This window comes from Pseudorasbora parva, chromosome 3 (genome assembly GCF_024679245.1).
Source record: "Pseudorasbora parva isolate DD20220531a chromosome 3, ASM2467924v1, whole genome shotgun sequence".
In the NCBI taxonomy this organism is placed as follows: Eukaryota; Metazoa; Chordata; class Actinopteri; order Cypriniformes; family Gobionidae; genus Pseudorasbora; species Pseudorasbora parva.
In genome coordinates, this window is record NC_090174.1 from 54,474,538 (window position 1) to 54,494,314 (window position 19,777).

Here is a 19,777-nt window from a genome sequence, read left to right on the forward strand (position 1 = left end):
ACAAACATTTGTGAAAGAATGGGTCGCTCTCAGGAGTTCAGTAAATTCAGTGTGGTACCGTGATAGGTCATTCATGAAATTTCCTCACTAATAAATATTTGTGGTCAACTGTTTGGGGTATTAAAACAAAGTGGAAGCATTGAGAACAACAGAAACTCTATGAAACTCTAGCCATGAAGTGGTAGGCCTCGTAAAATCACAGACCGGGGTTCAACGCATTCTGAGTTGCCAACTTTCTGCAGTTTAGTCAAATGCTACAGACCTCCAAACTTTGAGTGGCCTTCAGATTGGCTCAAGAACAGTGCATAGAGAGCTTCATGGAATGGGTTTCCATGGCCGAGCTGCTGCATCCAAAAGGTACATCAAGTGCAATGCAAAGTGTCAGATGCAGTGGTGTAAAGCACGCTGCCACTGGACTATAGAGCAGTTGAGACGTGAGTAACAAATCACTCTTATCTGTCTGGCAATCCGAGTCTGGGTTTGGTGGTTGCCAAAAGAACAGTACTTGTCTGACTACATTGCGCCGATTGTAAATTTTGGTAGAGGGGGGATAATGGTGTAGGGTTGTTTTTTCAGGGGTTGAGCTTGGCCTCTTAGTTTCGGTGAAAAGAACCCTTAATGCTTCAGCATACCAAGAAATTTTGGACAATTGCATGCTCCCAAGTTTGTGGGAACAGTTTGTGAATGGCCCCATCCTGATCCAACATGACTGCGCACCAGTGCACAAAGTAAGGTCCATAAAGACATGGATGAGGGAGTTTGTTGTGGAGGAATTTGACTGGACTGCAGAGTCCTGACCTCAACCCGATAGAACACCTTTGTGATGAATTAGAGCAGAGACTGTGAGCCAGGCCTTCTCATCCAACATCAGTCTCATCCAACATCCAAATCCAACATTTGTACTCAGTGGAACATTTGGCTAGCATTAGTCAATTCAATAATTGCTACCTTGCTAATTGGTAAGACAATGCTTTGATAGCATTAGCATAAAATAGTATAGTGAGCATAATGAGTACAGCAACATAGAACATTTAACATACTGTATATCTGATCTCCAACTAAGAACTGAAACTAAGTTTATTCTCAACTCATCACCATGAAGGTACAATTTAGGTGTGTCTAATTAAAAGAAACAAGTTCATAAAACTCAAAACAATACAAAAGGGAGATTACTTAAAATGTGTCAGTTTTGTGAACTCAAAAGAAAACAAAAGTTCCAAATACTCATAAAAGTTTATTTAATTGAACTAGTTTGTTAAATGACTCAAACCATTTAATTATTTTGAGCATTAGGGTTTAGTGTAATTTAAATTATTTTTCTCAGAATTGCCAGTATATATCTTGCAATTCTAAAAAACACAATTGTGAAATATAAACTTGAAACTCGCAAAAGTCAAAATTATTATTATTATTTTTTTTATTTTTTTTCCATGGTGGAAACAGGCTTAGTAGCCCTAGTCACAGGAAAGTGCCTAGTCATAATTTCATTTGGAACTTTTTAATCATAGGAGTTTTTTTTTTAATCATAATTGTCAGTTCGTTGCCAGAATTAGATACGTTTGTTGTAGCCTAATCCTTTGACATAATCACAATCACATGTTGCCACATCTTACTGCAGTGACGATAAATAATCCTGATCTCAATACAAATCTGACATATTAGATTTCTTTCTTATGAAAATCCCTTTATCTCTGTGAATAACCTGCCTGTTTACTGATCACATGTTCTAGATATATGATGCTATCAGTTTCCTAATTCTGGTACACTGTCAAGTTCACTTTCAATCCAAAGCAAAAGACTCCATATCAGTTCCCTTTATGCTGTTCAATTTTCCTCTTTTCCTAGCACAGAGATGAATCAGTTTTAGCCACTGGTGGGGAGGCCTATCATTAAAAGAGAAGTTTTAAGTTTATAAATTAAATAATGGAGCCAAACTACAGCAGTCATTATAACCTACTAAATATTTGATGTTTTAAACACTCTTAGAAAAAAGGTACAAAAGGGAACAAAGCATATAACTGTATCTTTAAAGACACACAATTTGAGTCCTAGGGTACAATTATACAATTTTTTCCAACTCTTAGAGGTTTTTCCTCTAGAGGTACAAAAATGTAGTGACCCCTTAAAATGTACAATTCTGAATATTTTAAATTTCCAAATTCTTCTTTTGCATTCTACGCGAACAGCATGCTGGTGGTTTGAAATGAAATGAGGCAAAATAGATGGTTTTATATATATATATATATATAAAACCAGCCACAGGAGGTCACACGCCAGTGAACCATTTGTGCTGGTCCCAAGCCCGGATAAATAGAGAGGGTTGTGTCAGGAATACTGGATCGGTTGGGTCCCGGGTTATCAACAACCGCCATCAGTGCCGTTGACCTACAGGGCACTGATGGAAATTGGGCTACTGTTAGTCAAAGAAGGAGAGGAGGAAAGCGTGTTAGAGGAGGAAGGCGTGTCTGTAGGCAGATAGAAAAGAGGAAAGGCAGGAGTTTAGGACTGAAAGTAGGGACTTTGAATGTTGGTACAATGACAGGTAAAGACAGAGAGCTGGTAAATATGATGCAGAGGAGGAAAGTTGACATTCTGTGTGTCCAGGAGACCAGGTGGAAAGGGAGCAAGGCTAGAAGCATTGGAGCAGGGTTTAAACTATTTTATAATGGTGTGGACAGGAAGACAAATGGAGCTGGAGTGATCCTGAAGGAGGAGTTTGTGAAGAATGTTCTGGAGGTAAAGAGAGTGTCAGATAGGTTGATGAGTCTGAAGCTGGATATTGAAGGTGTGATGTTGAATGTTGTTAGTGCCAATGCTCCACAAGTAGGTTGTAAGCAAGATGAGAGAGACAGATTCTGGAGCGAGTTGGAGGAAGTGATGCAGACTGCACCCAGAGGTGAGAAGGTAGTGATTGGGGAAGGGAATAGTGGGAACAAGGAAGTGATGGGCAGGTGTGGTCTACAGGAAAGGAACCCAGAAGGACACAGGTTGGTAGACTTTGCTGTTAGTGGTGGCAGGAGCACACAACTGGACTATATCTTATGTAGACGCTGTAATCTGATGAAAATTAGCAATTGTAAAGTAGGGGTAGGTGAGAGTGTAGCTAGACAGCATAGGAAGTTTGTGTGTAAGATGACTCTGGTGGTGAGGAAGATGAAGAGAGTAAGGGCAGAGCAGAAGACAAAGTGGTGAAAGTTGGAAAAGGAAGAGTGCTGTGTGGTTTTCAGGGAGGAGACGAGACAAGCTTTAGGAAAGAAGACAAGGAGAATTGGTGGTGGAATGAGGAAGTCCATGAGAGTATCCAGAGGAAGAGGAAGCTAGGAAGAAGTGGGACAGTGAGAGAACAGAGGAAAGTAGACAGGAAAATAGGGTGATCCAGCGTGAGGTTAAGATAGAGGTATGACGACATGTATGCAATGTTAGATAGTAAGGAATGTGAGAGGGATGTGTATTGGTTGGCGAGGCAGAGGGATAGAGATGGAAAGGATGTGCAGCAGGTTAGAGTGATTAAAGATAGAGATAGAAATGTTTTGACAGGTAACAGAAGTGTGAGGGAAAAATGGAAGGAGTACTTTGAGAAACTGATAAATGAAGAAAATTACAGGGAGAGAACAGTTGTAGAGGCACATATTGTTGACCAGGAAGTATAAAGTATTAGCAAGGGTGAAGTTAGGAGAGCTTTGAAGAGGATGAAGAGAGGAAAGGCAGTTGGTCCAGATGACATACCAGTGGAGGTATGGAAGTGTCTAGGAGAGATGGCAGTAGAGTTTTTAACTAGGTTGTTCAACAAGGTTTTCGAGAGTGAGAGGATGCCTGAGGAAGGGAGGAGAAGTGTTTTGGTGCCGATTTTTAAGAACAAGGGAGATGTGCAGAGTTGTGGAAACTACAGAGGTATTAAGCTGATGAGCCATACAATTACGTTGTGGGAAAGAGTAGTGGAAGCAAGGCTAAGGGGAAAAGTGGACATTTGTGAGCAGCAGTGTGGTTTCATGCCAAGAAAGAGCACTACAGATTCATTATTTGCTATGAGAATGTTAATGGAGCAGTATGGAGAGGGTCAGAAAGAGCTGCATTGTGTCTTTTTAGATTCAGAGAAAGCATATGACAGAGTGCCAAGAGAGGAGCTGTGGTATTGTATGAGGAGGTCTGGAGTGGCAGAGAAGTATGTTAGAGTGGTCCAGGATATGTATGAGAGCAGTAGGACAGTGAAGGTGTGCCGTAGGTGAGACAGAGGACTTCACGGTGAAGGTGGGGCTGAATCAAGGATCAGCTCTGAGCCCCTTCTTGTTTGCGGTGGTGATGGACAGGCTGACAGATGAGGTCAGACAGGAATCTTCATGGACTATGATGTTTGCGGATGACATTGTGATCTGTAGTGAGAGCAGGGAGCAGGTGGAGGAAAGTCTAGAGAGGTGGAGGTTTGCTCTGGAGAGAAGAGAAAATAAGGTTAGCCACAGCAAGACAGAATACATGTGTGTTAATGAGAGGGAACCAAGTGGAATAGTGAAGTTACAGGGAGAAGAGGTAAAGAAGGTGCAGGATTTTTAGTACTTAGGGTCAACAGTCCAGAGCAATGGGTAGGTGGAATAGAGGTGAAGAAGCCTGTGCAGGCAGGCTGGAATGGGTGGAGAAAAGTGTCAGGTCTGTTGTGTGATAAAAGAGTACCAGCAAGAATGAAAGGTGTACAGGACAGTAGTGAGACCAGTGATGTTGTGTGGTTTGGAGACAGTTGCACTGAGGAAAAGACAGGAGGAAGAGCTAGAGGTAGCAGAGCTGAAGATGTTGAGGTTCTCTTTGGGAGTGATGAGGATGGACAGCACATGTGAGATGTTTTGGAAACAAAGTTAGAGAGGTCAGGATGAGCTGGTTTGGACATATTCAGAGGAGGGAGAGTATATTGGTAAAAGAATGCTGAGGTTAGAGCTGCCAGGCATGAAGTCAAGAGGAAGACCAAAGATTAGGTTTATGGATGTAGTGAAGGAGGACATGAAAGTATTTGGTCTGAGAGAAGAGGATACAGAGGATAGGAATAGACGGAGGCAGATGAGTCGCTGTGGCGATCCCTGAAGGGAACAGCCAAAAGAAAAAGAAGAAAGATATATATATGGAAACAGGATGTTCCTGAGCTGAATTTTGAGTGTCATGGCTTATACTTATGTACTGTTCATGGGAATTATATATATATATATATATATATATATATATATATATATATATATATATATATATATATATATATATATATATATATATATATATATATATACACATACACACACACACACACACACACAGTCTTTGCTTAATACTTTGTTGAAGTACCATTGGCCCCAATAACAGCCTCAAATCTTTTTGAGTATGATGTTATAAGCTTGGCATACCTATTTTTGGGCACTTTCTCCCATTCTTTCTCTAGGTCCATCAGTTTTGGATGGGGAGCATCTGTGTCATTTTCAGATCTCTCCCGAGATGTTCAGTCGGGTTCAAGTCTGGACTCGCCACTCAAGGACATTTACAGAGTTGTCCCATAGCCACTCCTTTGTTATCTTGGCTGTGTGCTTAGGGTCGTTGTCCTGTTGGAAGATTAACCTTTACCCCAATCTGAGTTTTAGAGTGCTCTGGAACAGTATATTTCTCTGTACATTGCTGCCTTTATCTTTCCCTAGATCCTGATAATCTACCAGTTCCTGCCGCTGAAAAACACCCCCACACCATAATGATGCCACCACCATGCTTCACTGTAGGGATGGTATTGACCAGATGGTGAGCGGTGTCTAGTTTCCTTTAATTTTGTTTCTTTGTTACTGAGAAGTGTTATACCCCCAACCATACCGGCCTGATTGGTGGAGTGCTGCAGAGATGGTTGTTCTTCTGGAAGGTTCTCCTCTTTCCACAGAGAAAAGCTGGAGCTCTGTCAGAGTGACCATCAGGTTTTTGGTCACCTCCCTGACTAAGCCCCTTTCCTTCCGATTGCTCAGTTTGGCCAGCTCTAGAAAGTCCTGGTGATTCAAAACTTCTTCCCTTTATGGATGATGGAGGCTGCTGTGCTTCTTTAATGCTGCAGAAATTGTTGTGTACAGATCAGATCAGATCTTCCTTGGACTTCATGGTTTGGTTTGTGCTTTGACATGCACTGTTAACTGTGTGACCTTATATAGACAAGTGTGTGCCTTGCCAAATCATGTCCAATCAACTGAATTTACTGCAGGTGGACTCCAATGAAGTTGTAGAAATATCTAAAGGATGAGCAGTGGAAACAGGATGCTCCTGAGCTGAATTTTGAGTGTCATGGCAAAGGCTGTTACTTATGTACTGTACATGGGAGATATATATATATATATATATATATATATATATATATATATATATATATATATATATATATATATATATATATATATATCTATATATCTATATATCTATATATATATATATATATATATATATATATATAGATATATATAGATATATAAATATATATATCCCATTTTCATTATGGGGTATTGTTTTTTAAGAAATTGTACACTGATCGGTCTGCGCAGTACAGTGCTGCTTCAAGTCAGACACGTATAGTAATGAATAATTCACAGTCAAAGGACGTGAACAGCTCTGAATATAATGTCACATGTTGTCATCATAAGTAAATGCAACATGAATGCAGCATAAGTACCAGTTTATCTAGTGCGCATCGGCAAGCCTAAATACAGTGGGTACGGACCCCCTTACATTTTTCACTCTGTTATATTGCAGCCATTTGCTAAAATCATTTAAGTTCATTTTTTTCTCAATAATGTACACACAGCACTCCAAATTGTCAGAAACACAATTGTTGACATTTTTACAGACACAAAAACACTGAAATATCACATGGTCCTAAGTATTCAGACCCTTTGCTGTGGCACTCATATATTTAACTCAGTTCAGCTGTGTTTGATTATACTGATTGGACTTGATTTGGAAAGCCACACACCTGTCTATATAAGACCTTACAGCTCACAGTGCATGTCAGAGCAAATGAAAATCATGAGGTCAAAGGAACTGCCTGAAGTGCTCAAAGACAGAAGTATGGCAAGGCACAGATCATGGCAGGGACAGGATGACTGATTGCAATTAAGGGAAAGATGAATGCGGACAAGCATAGGGATATCCAGGACGAAAACCTTCTCCAGAGTGCTCAAGACCTCAGACTGAGCCGAAGGTTCACCTTCCAACAAGATAATGACCCTAAGCACACAGCTAAAATAATGAAGGAGTGGCTTCACAACAACCCCGTGACTGTTCTTGAATGGCCCAGAAAGAGCCCTGACTTAAACCCAATTAAGGATCTCTGGAGAGACCTGAAAATGGCTGTCCACCAACGTTTACCATCTGACATCAAGTTCAAGTTCAAGTTCAAGTTCAAGAGTTTTATTTGTCACATACACAGTTATACAGAATACAACCGGCAGTGAAATGTAAACAGGTCCGCTCCATGGACAGCAAATAACAATTAACAAAAAAAGCACAATAAATTATAAAATAGGGATAGGATAAAATAGGAATAGGATAAGGTGCTATATATATATACATATGTAGAATTATGAATAAATCAAGTAAAAGAAATAAGAGATGTGGAATAAAATAAGTGAGATAAAGTAAACTGGAGACTATAAAAATAAATCTGTGGATAACAGAAGTGCAGGAGTGTAATGTGCAAACAGCATTATAATGAGTAGTGACATGAACACAAGAATAAAGTGCAGTGCAATATCAGTATGTGAGTTTGTTAATACTGAAGTGAGGTGAAGTCACATGTAGTTAAGTGACAGCGTTCAGGAGTCTGATGGCCTGTGGGAAGAAACTCCTCCTGAGTCTCTCAGTTTTGGCCATCAGGCTACGGAAGCGCTTACCAGAAGGCAGCCGGGTGAAGTGGGGGTTGGCCGGGTGATTAATGTCCATGATGATTTTTGTAGCTCTGCCTCTGCATCGTTTGATGTAGATGTCCTGCAGAGACGGGAGAGCTGACCCTGAGATGCGCTCGGACAAGCGCACCACTCTTTGCAGGGCTTTGCAGTCGTGACTGGTGCTGTTACCATACCACGCTGTGATGCACTGAGTTAGTAAACTTTCTATCGCCCCTGAATAGAAAGTTTTCAGGATAGCTGGTGAGACCCGGAATTTCCTCAGCTGGCGCAGGTGGTACAGTCTTTGCCTGGCCTTTTTCACCTGAGACTGGATATGTGCAGTCCAGGTCAGGTCCTCGGAGATGTTGACACCCAGGTATTTGAAGCTGCTCACTCTCTCTACTGGTGTCCCGCTGATCATGAGAGGGGAATATGACCGCTGCTGTCTCTTCCTGAAGTCCACAATCAGTTCTTTGGTCTTGTTCACATTCAGAAGGAGACAGTTGTCTTGGCACCATGATGTCAGTTGCTCCACCTCATCCAAGTATGCGGTCTCATTGTTGTTGGAAATGAGGCCCAGGACAACAGTATCATCCGCAAACTTGATGACAGAGGTGGAGCTGTGTGTGGACAAACAGTCATGCGTGTAGAGAGAGTAGAGCAGGGGACTGAGGACACAGCCCTGTGGAGCTCCCACACTCACGGTGATGGAGGTGGAGGTGAACTGTCCTACTCTCACCACCTGAGGTCTGCCAGTGAGGAAATCTTCAATCCAGTGACAGAGAGAAGAGTTCAGTCCGAGATCCAGGAGTTTGTTAGTTAGCTTAATGGGAACTATGGTGTTAAAGGCTGAACTATAGTCAATAAATAGCAGTCTTACATAGTTCCCATTCTTGCTGTCGATGTGTGTGAGGGAGGAGTGGAGGACGTGAGAGATGGCATCTTCAGTCGATCTATTGGGACGATAAGCGAACTGAAGAGGGTCCAAGGTGTCAGGGATGGAGGTGCAAATGTTGTTTTTGATGAGTCTCTCAAAGACCTTCATGACTAAAGACGTGAGAGCCACTGGGCGATAGTCATTTAGGCAAGAGGGTTTACTGTTCTTAGGGACAGGGATGATGGTGGATTTTTTGAATGAGGTTGGGACCACAGATGTAGCAAGGGACTCATTGAAGATGGATGTGAGGAGTCCAGCGAGCTGATCAGCACAGGACCGCAGGACACGACCTGAAACACCATCCGGACCAGCAGCTTTCCTAACATCCACACGTTTGAGTGTCCTACGAACGTCATCCTCCGAGACAGAGATCACGTGATTGTTGCAGCTCTGAGTGATTCTGTCTGACGCGTCACTCGGCGGTGTCGCGCTGCCGCGATTGCCATCAAAGCGAGCGTAGAAAGAGTTTAACTCGTTCACAAGCAACGGATCAGCTCTCACTTCTGCAGAGGATTTCGTTCCAAAAGCACAGATGGTCCTCAGTCCCTGCCACATCCGCCGGGAGTCGTTGAGTTGGAAATAAGACTCCACGCGATCCCTATAACGGAGCTTTGCGGCTTTAACGGCGCGTCGGAGAGCATAACAGGATAATTTATAATCCCTCATATTCCCTGTTAGTAGACCGGCGTTGTATGCGGCAGTGCGGGCGTTCACTGCAGCGCGGATTGAACTGTCCACCCACGGTTTCTGATTAGAGAAGGACGTTATAGTTATTGTTTGTGTGGCTTGCTCTGTCAGTGTGTTGATGAAGCAGAGCGCCACATCAGTGAACTCGCTGACGTCCGATGAACTCGCTCGGAACATGTCCCAGTCAACGTCGTCAAGAGCTGCCTGTAGTGTGATCTCTGAATGAGGCGACCAGCGTTTAACTTCCCGCCTCACCGGGGGTTCCTGAACGAGCCTTTGTTTGTACTCAGGTGTAAGGAAAATGGCGGCATGGTCCGATTTACCAAAGGCTGGTAGTGAACGAGCCTTGTAGGCATTCTTATACAGAGAATAGCAGTGATCCAGTGTGTTTGCTCCTCGTGTGGGACAGGAGACATGTTGGTGAAAGTTAGGCAATACTTTCTTAAGGTTGGCTTTGTTAAAATCACCCGCGACGACGAAAGCCGCATCGGGGTGGCTGTTTGTGGAGCCGCTGATGGCATCATGGAGGCTAGATAAAGCCAGTCCCGTGTCTGCCTGTGGTGGAATATAAACCACAGTGGCGACGACTGAAGAAAACTCCCTAGGCAGATAGAATGGGCGGCAAATTATTGATAAATGTTCCAGGTGAGGCGAGCAGGATCGCGAAAGGATGGAGATGTTTCTGGGATCGCACCATTTCTTGTTTATCATGAAACACACTCCGCCGCCTTTGGTTTTACCGGCTTCGGCTGTTCTGTCCATCCGGAAAACAGAGAAGTTCTCAGACGGCGTCACAGCTGTGTCCGGGACCGCGGGCGTGAGCCATGTTTCGGACAAACAATAGATGTTGCAGTCTCTCATGTCCCGTTGGAAACTTATCCTGGCTCTAAGATCGTCCATCTTATTCTCCAAGGATTGGACATTTGCGAGCAGAATGCTCGGGAGAGGGGGACTGAATGCTCTCTTCCTCAGTCTGTTGCGGATCCCAGCGCGTTTCCCGCTGTGTTTTTTGAATCTTCGCCTACGAGTCGGGTGGCCTTTGTTCAACTCGGCGTTCCGAAGAATCTCAGGTGGCCACAGAGGATTGATGAAAGCGTCTTGAACCAGGTCAGTGTAGCGATAACCTATATCCAAAAGTGTTTTGCTATCATAGCAGACCAAGGCTGATGATAGATTAGTAAAAATCGAGAACAAAAGAGTGTAGAATAATAAATAAAAGCAAAGTCTCAGAGGAGCGACCTGAACGGCGACCGAACACGGCGGCGCCATCTTGCATCCTGAAGACCGACAGAACTGGAGAGGATCTGCCAGGAGGAATGGCAGTGTTACGTGCGTAGGCAGAAAACAGAGGATCCAAATGCAAGTTAGAACAAGGATTTATTACTCTCAGTGATACAGATGCATAAAGCACAAAAAGTCACGGCAGCGTCTGGAAACAGGTCCAATCCAGCGGATAGACAGATAAATCCAGATGAATGGCGGCAGGCAAAGCAGCGCAGGCAGGCAATGGGCACACGGAACCGAAGGAATCCTGGAATCTGGAACGAAGCACACACTCAGGAAAAAGACACACCGACAGCCAGGAACCCGCTGGACAACGGCAACGACCGACAACAAAGGTATGTGAGCTCCGTGTATATATGCAGTGGATCATGAGTGCAGCAGGTGACGGTGATCCAATCCCAGTAATCAGTGACCCCGCCTCCAACACAACCACACACACATACGCTGTGTCTCATTTCGTTAAATTACGAAGGCTGCGTCCTCCGGAGGACACGTTCTGTGTAGGATTTACATTTACATTTACATTTAATCATTTAGCAGGCGCTTTTATCCAAAGCGACTTACCAAAAAAGGGTAGAGCAATAGAAGCAACGAAACAAACAAGGCCAACAACCTGTAAGAGCTGTAAGAAATCTCAATTAATTAGCACAGTACACAACATTTTATTTTTATTATTATTATTTTTTTTATATAGCCAGCTACAACAAATACTCACGTACGGAAAATACAGAACACTGGATTTTGATAGCTATGATAACAACCCATTAGGACTAAGGCTGATGCCCCAACCGTTGTCGTTAATGCGGATTCAGTGGCCCAATGGGTTGGTTTTGTATGGCATTCTAGCTAAACGCGCAGCAATAGCCATCGACAGCAAAAACTCACGTACGCAAAATACAGAACACTGGATTTTGGTAGCTATGATAACTATGTAACATACCCGCCTGAAGGCACAAATCCGGATGAGAGACGTAGATATGATCAGTAAGTGCTATTCTGTATTGGTCAAGTGCAATAGAAAAAGTGCAATTGGAAAAGATGTGTCTTAAGATGTTTTTTAAAAATGGCTACAGACTCGGCAGCACGAATTGAGATCGGCAGGTCATTCCACCAGGTGGGAACGGTCCAGGAAAATGTCCGTGTAGGATGCAGTATACGAAGTGTCCTCAATCAGAATTAAACGAGACGTCCTTCGTAGGACACACAGGCAGGAAGTATCACGTTGCTATTCCAACAAGTTCAGCCTCGTTGCGCTCTCACGGCAGTTATATGAATGAAAATTATTTATAACTTGAAAATGACTATGAAATGTTTCTTGTCTTGACAGCAATGTACTGTTCTAAACGTTTAAAATGCACTAAACAGTTGTAATCCTGTTTACCAAAACCATCTGTTTGAGGTAATAGAGCTTAAAACAACAAAAAAAGCTTGAACTACTTAATTTAAACACCACACCTACGCTCGCATGTATATCTGGCGGTGGTGCCATTTTTTCATATAATATGAAAAAAAATGACGGTTGTTAACGGAGACGCAAAGAATTGTGGGTTATCTCCAGCCGTGAAGGCTACACCTCATGTACACTCCGAATTCCTGTGAAAGAAGGACGCATTCGAAGGTCGCGTTTGGAGTGTCCTACTCACTTTTTTGAAATGAGACGGCCTTATGACGTATTCACCCTTCGAATGCGACCTCCGGTGGACACAGCCTTCTGAAATGAGACACAGCTATAGAGAGGAAAGAGACTATGATATTATGAATCGTGACAGGCAGAGGATCCCCAAATCCAGACATGAAAAACTTGTTGTATCCTTCCCAAAACGACTCATGGTAGTATTAGATCAAAAGGGTGAGCAAAGGGTCTGAATACTCAGGACCAGATGATATTTCAGTTTTTCTTTTTTAATAAACCTGCGAATATGTCAACAATTCTGTGTTTGCGAATTTTCTGTGTTTGCGAATTTTTTGGATTTGACTTAATGGATATCTGATGGTAAACTGCAGAGAAGAAAGAAACAACAGAAAAGGAAGAGCAGAAAAACAGAGTTTAGAGGCAATGACTTAAATCTCAAAGAATACACAAGGTTAACATTGAACAAACTAGTTGTTTATGTAGCTGTGAAGCTTCCTCAATTAATACACACAGAAAGGAGCTTGACTCTCTTTAAATAGTGCTTTAGTGCTTCATTGCAGCCGGTGGATCAATTTCGTAGTCCATTGTGATAAACAAGAGATGAATCGAAGCACAGCACTGATTCAATGTCATACTCAGTTCAAAGAGAAAATAAATCCTCTCTCTCTCTCTGTCTCAATCTTCCTCTTCCTTTCTTTTCTTCTATGGTATTTTCTCATTTTCAAGGGCAAGAACTTAACAAACAATTCTATTCACATATTAAGGCAAAACAACTCGGGTGAATAAAATAATAAAACATTTAAATAAAAAACGAATGGATATCACCATACTTTCCCAGTTAATTGAGTAAGAATTGCAACAACAACAAAAAAGTATATTACAAGTTTTCCAAAATGAGGCATTATCTAATTATTTATCAAAAAACTGAACATTGGATGAAGTCAGATTAAAAAATATATATATTTTTGACATATTAGAGTCAGAGGTTTTTACAGAGAGGATTAAATATCTCTGTTCATTAGGAATAAAATGTTCAAAATTAGGCAAATGATATATGAACAATCCCCTCTGTAAAAACCTTCAGAATATAGAAAGTAATAAATCTGTAAAGTTTGTATGTAAGTGATTTTTCTGGCTCAGTGCAGGAGAAAAACTCATTTTGAGAAAACAGCCTTTGAATATATGTACTTTAATAGAAATCTACTGACGCAAATAGATAAAGTGCCATAAAAGGTACACTTAAAAGTCTATTTTAGATGGTTTCTTTTCACCTGTCTGAAAAATACACTTTTTGAAATGCCAAAAAGCCCAAAATCTCAAAATTGACAAATGAAACATTTAAACATTTATGTGGGGTGGCAGTGGCTCAGAAGTTCATGTAGGTTGTCTACAAACCGAAAGGTTGGTGGTTTAATCCCAGTCCCTGACCAAGTGTCGAGGTGTCCATGAGCAAGGCACCTAACCCCAGCGGCTCCAGACGAGCTGGATGGTGCCTTACATGGCTGACATCGCCGTCTGTGTATGAATGGGTGAATGTGAGGCGATATGTAAAGCGCTTTGTATGGCCATAGGGTCTGATGAAAGCTCTTTATAAATGCAGTCCAGTCCATTTACATTTATGAAATAAAAACAATTATAAATTGTTATTGTTATATAAATTATTATTATAATTATTATTATTATTATTATTATTATTATTTTTTTTTGCTGCTTAATATTTTATGGGAAACAGTTTTTTTTAAGGCTTTAATTAGACAATTTGTCACCAAGAGCTTCTCCACTGCAGTAAATAAAAAAAACATATTGAATGCATTCTGGATAATGTCCTGGGTTTGTCTTTCCAGGTGTGTTCATTTATACTGTGAGTAAACCTTCAGAAGTAAAACATTTAGTAGAATCTGAAGTAGTGAAGTAGTAAGTCATCCAGGTACTTTGTGAATTACTCTGTGAATTCGAACATGATCTTATCACACAAAGCTTTTTGCCTTCCAGGGAGGTATGCGATTTCAATAGAGTCCTTTACCGCTGTCACAAATAAGAACGTTTTAGTTCAGATTCAAACATTCAAATTAAGTCCTCTTAACAGTAGCTAATAGCCTATAGTAATTATGAATGAACATTTTACACTTTAAAAGATATAAAGGACTACAGTGTAGTCTATATTTTCTAAGTCCTACAAGATTAGAATTTGAGGGGAATGCCTTTCATTCTCATAAAAATTATATCAGAATGCAATTATCTTTAATCCTAAAACAGTATTCATGATTTTGTATTTATTTTTGTTGATTTGGGTAAAAAATATTGCCTTTTCAGGAAGTGGAATTTGTGCTATGGTAATGCAAGCTATATAGTAGCCTACATCTCTACTTGCATTTAAATTATGATCTTGTGTCTCCCATATCACGGATATGTGTTTGTGTTGTCAGGAAGCTCCAGTGTATTAAGCGCTATATAATCATGCACTTTGATGTGTTGCCTCACCTTTCCATATACCTCTGAGCTTTTGTCTTTTCTCCTTCCCTGTTTATGCCTCATTCTGTAATCCCTCCATTACAGGTCTCATTTTGTCTCTGTTTCTTCCTTTGCCAAGCGTTCCTCTCGAGAGCTTGGATTTGCTGCTTGGCTTTTCCTTCCCACAAGCTTCTGCACACGGGTCCTACCAAATAGATTTAAAGAATTCCCACTTCTCAGTACCTGACCTTGAGTTTGTTGTTTACTGCCACTGTTTTTGAAGTGGAGGTAACAGTTCTCCCGCTTGAAGGTTTCTATAACCACGGAAGAATGGAAAATTATCCAGTTCTTCTGATTTTCTAGTGCTTCTGTACATGTCACTGAGACATGGCCTCTATTTCACCTTGAAGTGGATGTGATTGACACTGGAGCTGAGAATTCCTTCTTTAGAACATTTTCAAATGTCTACTTTTAGCTTATTTCCAATGCATGCAGCTTCCTCTGTAGACGAAAGCTTCCTGTTACCTTTATTTCACCAATGATTTACAGAGATATGTCATGTATAAATAAAAAACATTTCTGTGTTTCTTGCTTTTCTGTACTATATGTGGCAGCATGTCGTATTGATTGATGGAATAAATTCTTAATATAAACGATAAGCTTTTGTCAGATTTGTTCCTCTGTGCCACGCAAGAAATCAACACTGCAGAGACCTGTGTGAGGCTCATTTCTATTCCTCACACTTAGTCCACTAGCTTTTTATTTATGTCCTTGAAATTTTCATCTCAAATTGTTATTGTTTTATATATATATATATATATATATATATTATTGCTTTTACTTTTTATATTATTTGTCTTGCAAACCCTGGCCTAGGAGCTTTGAATGAAAAAAAAAACTAAGTTAAGTGGCAAATATATAAACAACCTGGATATTAGTATAATGTCTCAATGTTTCAAAAACCCTTTTATTCTTCATATTTTTCTGACTGAAAGTGTTGGGGAATGTTACTTTTAAAATGAATATGTTACAATCACTGATCTATAAAAGCCCCGTTTACACTATGTTTTCGTTTTAAAATAAAAACCTTGTTCACACTGGCATTTCCATTGCGTTTCAGAAACGTTTTCTTGCTGCATTCAAGTCATGTCTTAAAGATCCTATTTGCAAATTGAACACGCATGAACGCCACCACAAAGTCTTATATACCAGTGGGAAGTTCGGGATTTTCTTTGAGCCACGATCTGTATCAGTTGGAGATGTGTTAGTGAGAAACATGGCGGAATCAATTGATGCAATGTCTGTAGTCGACTATAACGGGTATTTAGTTAGCAGTGATGCTGTCAGGCTTTGTTATTTACAACAAAGTAAGCTAGCATTGTAATACTAAAAATATTAGCTTAATATATAACAATGCCGTTTACAGTGGCTTCACAGATAATTAAAAACGTAAAAGATTAAAACTCACCTGATGCGGATTCTTTGGTGTTTATTTTCTATAAACAGCAAACCTTGCTGTATTTTTGTAAAATTAATTAAAAGAAGGTAGGATTTTCTTGATTTAACCCGAAAGAATGGAAGTGAAATGTCACAACATACCCATAGGTGGGCACATTGTAACATGAGCAAATGGCAGCTTAAAATGTTCTCTGATATAATTAAAAAAGTATCCAAAAAAAACTCGAATATTTTTTCAACAAAATAAAATTATTAACTTTTTGAAATAAAATAATGCCTTCTTTATCATTAAAAATACACACATTTTTGATTTGGACAACAAATACATCGCTAATACAGCTGTACAGCATAGATAAAAACAGAATAATAATGAATCATTTCTGAACATTGACTCTCAGTCCTTTTTTACCCTTGTCTCATGGTTTCTCAAAAGAATTCATAAAAGTATAGAATATATCATAGTTCTAATTGGGGCTCATGTAACGCAGTGTGACAACACACCACACCTGTGCGACTGAGATTTAAACCGCGGCTCGCGTCTTCTGCTGTTAGATCAGCATTAAAGATTTAAATAACAGATATAAGATTCAAATACTATCAGATTTGTCTTATTTTAAATAAACACAAAAAACAGAGATAAAAAAAATAAACGTAAGTTAGAAATTTACGTTTGCTGTGGCAAAATAAATGTTCAGTGATATCTTCCAAAGCTTTTTTAATTTTGGCGCTATTTTCTCTCTATATAGTGTTGATTTGGCAACTAGAAAATACACAAAGTTTCGTCATCCTGGCATGTGTGGAAAGTGTTAAACCATGCGTGTTATAAATAACCCTGCGTTAGGTTGTGCCCCGCGCTCCCCTACACCGCCATCTTGCTCCGACTAAAGAGACTTGAACGCACATGATGTCGTAAATAGACAACATAAGACTTTTCACCACATAAATACGAACATCCCATGAGGGGATGAGCGCACCATCTGTCTACACTGCACAATCGAAAATACATGTCATATGACAGTTCATGCACACTGGCCGTGTAAACAGTTGCCTCTTGAGCTTGTAGACAGCTGCAGTATAATACAATACGGCATTTAACTGCACAACGGCTCCTAAAAAGGACCACAAAGTCAGCAAAGCGTTCAGTTTCATCTCCGTGTTATTGTTTACACAGTCGTCGAGGCCGGTATGTCTTGCAACTCAGTCTGGAAACCTGTACACTCATTTCTACACTGTAAAAAAATATTTAGAAAGAAGGTTACCTAGCTGGTTGCCTTCAAATTTTGAGTTCAATGAAATTTAGATTTTGAGTTAATACAATGAAAAAAAAATGGAGATTCGAAACCTTTGTTAAAATAATATTCAAAGATTTTGTAAGCATATTGTGTAATTGTGTGTGTTTTATTTGTGTTGACGCAGTGAAACATGCCAAACTGTGCTATTTTCATGATTTATCAAATTTTTTATGTGGTTCAGATACAATAATATTTTGAATTTCTTTTATTTTGGTTTTGTTAAACCAATTTCCGTCATTGTATCAACTCAAATTTTATATTTCAATAAACTCAAAATTTTAAGGCAACCAGGCTACTTTTTTAAGTTAAACCAACAAAAACCAACAAACGTTTTTTACAGTATACTGCTTCTGTTCCACTTTTGCAGGAACCAATCACAGACTGGCTTATCCACCTGGTGCGCTATTGGCGGGTTTTACACGATGACAGCTAGAGAAGCAATGGGTTGTTGCCCGTTGATCACGCCTCTTGTGGTCTGATTGGTTGAAGGACTATCCAATTGCGTACAGAGTCATTTAAATAATGCTCGTTTATCACTCCTCTTGTGCAGTAGAAAATAACGATCAGACTCCCTAGAACAGTGTTCAATTTTAAATTGAGCTTGGTCTGGTGATAGCCAGACAAACAGACATCATTAAAGTTATCACACAATTTTTCTGGCAGGACCATTTTATTCACCATTCACTGATGCGTCCAGGTTGCACTCGGTCAACCATTATGTTTGGTCTAAAACGCAACTCCATTTGTGTTTTGCCAATGGACAGCAAAGGCAAACAAATTTTCTGTCACCCTTGCACTGTGATGTGAAGTGTGCATGTATTTTAGCAACTGTGTGAAATGAATAGCACATAGCTGGCACAATAGTGGTATAAACAGACATATCTATTGGTACAATGCATCGAATGTCTAAACGTGCGTCATCATTTTCAGATATCTCCATTTTCACAAGCCACACTATGGAAGCTATGTTTTTGTTGATTTTAAAACGCCGTCTCAGTGTGGATGGTTGGCCAAAACGGAGAGATGCGTTTTAAAACGAAACCCTATTAGTGTGGACATGGCCTAATACTACCCTATAGTATCGGTATACCGTGAGACCCATATAGAACTCCACCGAACCTTTTTTTGGTTACACTATTGTGTTACTCAAAATAACAACTAATTGTGTTTCTTCAAGCTGTTATAATTTTGAGTTCTAAAAGTGAGACTTTTTAAACAGCACATAAAACTATTTTATCTCAAAAGATCAAGGAAAATGCACTTTTCATGAGATGACCTCCCCTGAGAAATAAATATAGAGGACCATAACTTTTATAAAACCTCTAACTCAGGGCATTTTCTGACAAAAACTTGTTTTTCTTGTATCCTCTATTTGTTACCAAGATTAAACCTGTATGCTGCAAAAATAACATCTTTGAATAAATGTACTTGAGGAAACGAAACCCCTACAAGACGGTACTTTGTCTCCCAGATTCCTCCTGAGCTCTCTGATTTGATTTCTCGGGATGCTTTTGTTTCTGACATTCTCTTGAAATAAAGTGGCAGCTCAGGCACTTTGTTGGAGAAACACCTGGCACTGAGCGAAAATAAACAGACACAATAAAAACAGAAATGTTCCAATCAGACAGCTAATAAGACACACACTATAATATAGTGACACACAACTTGAATCCCGTTTTCTTTTACATTAGTCCAAGCCTCGACGGGTCAGGGCTGTTTTGGCGTAATGTTATGCCTGATCAGTGTGTGACCTGGACTACACATATATTCATATATTTTTTAATACTTCTTTGTCTATAATGTGTTGTTTCCCAGCTCAAATTGGCACACTTGGGCATTGTGTATGACAAAGACAGATTATAGCCATCATGGGGGCTTTTGATTACTATTTAGCCCCCAAACCATTCAACATAACATTGATTTATGTGACCAAGTAGAAAATATGTGTTTTCTATAGCCTGTGGGAGAGAAATGAGAAGAGAAAAGGGACCCCGTGGAGGATTAATAGGGAGTGCTATCATTTGTAGACAAGTTTGCCCTAGTCTCCAATCTGGAATCTAACTGCATGTGGAAAAAGCACCAGAAATAGATGGATCCTCGCTGCCACTTAACAGCCTACGGTTATAATAGCAGGCACCCATGATATCAGATT